The sequence below is a fragment of the Buceros rhinoceros genome, unplaced genomic scaffold (genome assembly GCF_000710305.1).
Source record: "Buceros rhinoceros silvestris isolate BGI_N320 unplaced genomic scaffold, ASM71030v1 scaffold23191, whole genome shotgun sequence".
NCBI classification, from domain to species: Eukaryota; Metazoa; Chordata; class Aves; order Bucerotiformes; family Bucerotidae; genus Buceros; species Buceros rhinoceros.
The window spans coordinates 74566-79685 of NW_010392909.1; the positions used below are offsets into that span (position 1 = coordinate 74566).

At 38.6% G+C, this 5120-nt stretch overlaps 1 protein-coding gene across 1 annotated transcript in view; it reads right to left on the reverse strand.

The window, feature by feature from the left end:
- THSD4 (thrombospondin, type I, domain containing 4) overlaps positions 1-5120 on the reverse strand; it is a 74831-nt gene that overhangs the window by 68289 nt on the left and 1422 nt on the right. The gene's annotated exons all lie outside the window — the stretch shown is intronic.

Sequence of the window (5120 nt, forward strand, 5' to 3'; positions counted from 1 at the left end):
CCTACACTCAAAAAATTTTTCTGAATATGTTTACTCAGGTCTACCCAAAAAATTGCTCATTCAAGGATAAAGAAATCATTCCCCAAATCTATGATCACTAAAGCTGAAAATCAGGACAGGTGCCATAATAAGCTAGAAATATAGCAACAATTTAACAGAAAAAAGGAAAAAGCTAAGATCTTAACAGATAAAGAAAGGGAATATTAGAGCCACTTAGGGTAAGTTGAAAGGTGACAAAAGCATGTAAACAAGACATCATTCTTAGACTTTTCTACCAAATGCTGGAACCTTAACTTTTTAACTAACCCCTGTCTGCATTTTTCATGGTTCTGCTGTTAAGGGAATCATCTTTGACCTTCTTTCATTCCCATTTTAATAAAGAACTTCCTGTATTCTAGCCAAATTTATAAGGTAGACTGAGCTTTTCTTTCAGTGTCAGATATCTTCTCCATATAGTCTGATGTTTTTACTTCCCAAGCCTTTCACAAAGAAATGGGAAGACATTATCTTAATAATTCAACCAGTAATGAAATGGACACAATTGAACCTGCGCATTAGAAATTTAGTGCTGCCCCCAGGACACTTAGGTGAGGTAACCATTTGTCCACTATGTAAAACAGCTTCCCAGTAGCTAAGAGACTAACTTAGAGAATTCTTCACTGAGTAGGAATGTAACTATTTTTACAAAAACAACACTGCTGTATATTTTTGTAACAGTTTCATTAAAAACCAAGTTATTTAGAAGAGAAATCTGCTTCTATTTTGTGACAACATACAAAGCACTTAATCAGCAAGCCAAGAAAGAGATTTGATGTCCTGGAATTTTCATACTGGTTGTGGACTAAGTATAGCCTGGAGATAAGTAGGAATTTGTGACTGCATGTGCACAAGCAGTTGGAACCGTTGGCAGCTAAATAGCATACAGACAGACCCGCATGGTATTTACTTCTAGAATACACACTTGAATTCAAGTTGGCGAGAGAACACTCTCCAGATCCTCAAGAGACACTTTTAAGATAAGCAGCAGATACTTAACGGTATATTAAGTCTGATAGCACTATTGTTATTAAAGCGCAGTTACTACAAAGCAGAAAAGTAACTACATATAATTAGAACCTCTGTATTCCTCTGAATAAAATCTTGTTTGTGCAAAGCACAGAAATACCTGAGTCAAGGATGCTGTTACAAGCATCACTGTACCTAGGCATTAGAGACAAGACATTCCCCAAAGCCCTGCAAAAACATGGCCTAGCTGACCCACCCAGCACCATGAGATGTCATAGCACCATGTCCCGAAGCAGAACAAAGCTGCCAGAAACCCAAGAAATGCCAGGAACTCTAACAAATAAAACTCTACAACCCACACATACAGAGGCAGACTATAAAGCCACCCTCCAAACACCACTGTCCACCATGACTCACAGACTCACAACGAAGTCCCAACCAACACAGAGACGATGACCGAGTTGTTCAAGAGCCGCAAATTAGTCACTCATAGACACAGTCAAGAAAAAGGTGAACAAGCAGCTGCCTTTTCAGAGTGTTTTCAAATCTGGAAGGATAAGCTTGCTAGAACAACCTCCAGTAACACTGGAGGTCTGTGAGAGAACCCCAAACTCCTTCCAGACACAAGCACCAGACCATGCCTCTGTTACTTTTTACTTCATTTCCTGTATCCAAACTTAAAGCTGTTATCGATGTGGCACTCCAAGAAAATTGTTTGGCAAGTGAAATCAAGTTAGAAACTTTGTTGATGCAGAAACCAGGAAAAAAAGTCTCATTTTCTCTAGCACTGTAGGGCCAACACAGCTATGGGAATGTGAGACTAAATTTCTTTCTGGTTTGTGCATCAACTGAATTATTAACTGGACTCCGATTGTAGAAGCTGTGGAAAATGACACTTCAGTAGCAGTTTAACTACATTTCTAATGCTCTCCTAATAACTTGCATTTCCTCCTTCTACAAACATATAACAAAGAATTTCTCTATAGTAAATTAAAGAACACTGACAAATACTTTCTAGGAAGCTCTCCTAGTATTTAAAGTTCAGAATACACTATATAGATTTCAAGTAAGTTCACAGAATTTCTGTGAAACTGCATTTTCACGGTTGAAGGAGACCTTAGGAGGAACAGTCATCTAATAACAACAGGGCACCTCTTGGTGCTCTCTGGATCTGGAGAACATATCATTGCATACTTCTAGTATTAATAATTTTTATGCTATAAGCAACAATTTGTTTCTCACCAATAAGGGGGGAACAGAATTGGTTCAGTCTTAGCTATTCCCTTATTCTACCACTATCACCTCTCTGCTGTTGCTGCTCATTGATACACTACTCACATTCTTGAGAGCACTAATGACTGTCTTTTGGCTGCTGACATACACTTCATTTCAAATGGATACAGAATACAGGCTGATCTAGTTATCACAATGTGGTAATTTTTTTGCACATGTACACAGTGATTTGTGTTTTCAGAAAATACTCAAATCCCACCCTTCAAACTGACTCCAAATGGTTAGAAGGATGGCTGAGGTAAAGGTGAGGAAGACAAAGAGGATTAACATAAGAGAGCCAAGAAACAGGCTAATTAAACTGGAGATTCTTCTCTGTGAATGCAATTCTCCTAATATTTGCTCCACTTAATGTACTGGTGAAGCAAACGCTGTTGAGGGTTTTTTGGCTTTATTTTAATTCCTCACCTTAAATGTTTGGGCAGATCACTGGAACCCCTTAGAAGTCATTTATTTTTCCTAAACATACTATCTGTTCCCTTTGTTCATTTGGTTCAAGAAAGACATTTATTGTCTTGTTAAATTTTCACATTCATTTCAGCATTTTGGTATTATTTGCTATAACAGCATTTTGGTATTATTTAGAGATGCTGTAATTTTTTAAACAGACATTATTTGGAAAGTCCACAGCAGAGGAAATCAAAACGCCCAAATTCAACAACTGTACTTTCCAGTGTCCATTACTGCAAAGCTTTTACCGCATTGCCATGATCGAATTTTATTTGTTGGCTTTGGAAATAACAGCTTTTCTGTTCTCTCACACCCATATGCAAATTCTGAGCATCAAGGTTAGCTTGTTTAGACAGAGAGTTCTGCTTTACATACAAGCTCAATACTGGAATGTTGTCATGCATACTCGATTCCGAGATTCCACGTTTCTGACCAACCACATGCAAGAGAGCCCTACGTGTTTTCTGAGGCACTCATTTGCTGGCAGTCAGACCGTCATTCAGAATGAAAAAGTCTTTGGACAGGAGCATGCCAGAAGCAAGAGATTAAAAAAAAAAATGTATATACAGGTAACATAGCATGAACCGCTGACAATTAAAAATGACATAAGCTACTTCATGACATTGCATGAATTATTGTTATGAAGCCATTTTCACACAAGGACATTTGGCATTACAACATAAAGAGCTTGTCAAATGACAAGACATCTGGGATTTCATTCCCCTTCAGAAGAAGTTGCCAGAAAACACGTCTGTTCCATTACAGATTCAGAAAGTACTCTGCCCTCCACTTTTACAGGAATTCCTTGCTTTTCCTCCTCAATCCTTAAATGGATTTTTCCTTCCCCTTCAAAAACCATGCAGGGATGAAGTCAGTCACAGCATAAAGCTGCCCAGCTCCAAAAGCTGATTTTCTCACCAGCAGTCAGTTGCACTCAGGGTCCACTCTCCTTCCTTTGAATATTCCAGAGCTCCCTAATGTGTAACATCTAGTGGACACTGGCCTTTTTCCTTTTTTTTTTTTTTTTTTAAGCTCCCCTGTACTGCAGTTGTGCTAAAAGGTGGTGCATTCCCTTCAAATAAAATGTCTCACTCTGTGACCACAGTCTAGGCACACTCAGTGGACTGAATACAGCAGGTTCTGGAGTCAAGAATACGCAGGGAGCTTCGAAAGGATTATAATGTTTTATTCTGAATCTCTTCCTGTCCCCTGCCACCTCCACACACACATTTAATAACCACAGTATATGTCCAGTAAGCGGTCAGATATTCCAAAATTTGTTCATCAATGCCTACTTCACGGAGAAACATATTTGTATTACAACAGTTACTCTTGATCCAAATCCCACTGAAATCAGTGGAGGTTCCCTTTGAAATCAGCAGGAGCTGGGCCTAGAAATTGGCTCTAGTCTCCAGTAAAATACCATCTACAAAAGATACAAGAATAAGCATAATTTACTGTCCCTGATTCACCAGGAATAGCTTGCTGAAATCACAGTTTACTTCACGGTCCTTTGTAAGTGACAAGATTTTCAGCTTAAAGCTGTGGGATTCATTGTACCACAAATGCAGCAGGATTAATGGCCTTTCAGAGCCCTTTCACCTCGGACAATAACTAAGGACGTCTCCATGGGGACTCTTTGTCTGTATCTAGTCTTATAAAAGTCTTGAACTCTGGAAGGAATATAATGTTGTTCAGTTTCTCGGCTGGTTTATGATTCTACTGTTCAGTCCTCAAATTTCATCTTAAATTAAATAAACCTCAAGCCCACCAAAACAACCATAAAAAGTTAGACTATACAAAGAAAAAAAAACTAATGCTCTCACCGATAGCCTTTTAAACTTGGTGGTTGCTTCACAGATACCTTAACTTCTTTCACACTTTTACCCCTGGAAATGATCATTGCTATTGTAGCCAGAATCAGAAAATGTATTTTATCAATCCCAATGTACCTAACAGGTTTTCTTACCTCAGTGTTAAGTACATACCTGCAAACACCATTACTGACTTTTTAGCAAGGCATTTAGTATGTAAATATTGTTGCCTATAACACACACCATTTTTTTTCTGCCTGTGACAGAGGGTTCAAGTTAAAGCTGTAAATATTTGCCTTTCTGGGAGTTCTCTTACACACTAATGAAGATCTTGCCTTCAAAGCTTTTAAGAACCTTGCCAGCATTGCCGACTCAAAGGTTAGCTATGCTTTCCCCTGGTAAGTCCGAGAAGCTTTCACATGTGTTTTTAGTGATGCTATCTGTTCCACTTTCTGTCCTCTACTCACACACTTGTTTGCAATTTCTGAAACAGAAGTCTGCCCATATGCTCCCAAGGCTGAACTACATTCCAACTCCTTTATTTGTTATGTACAACACTCT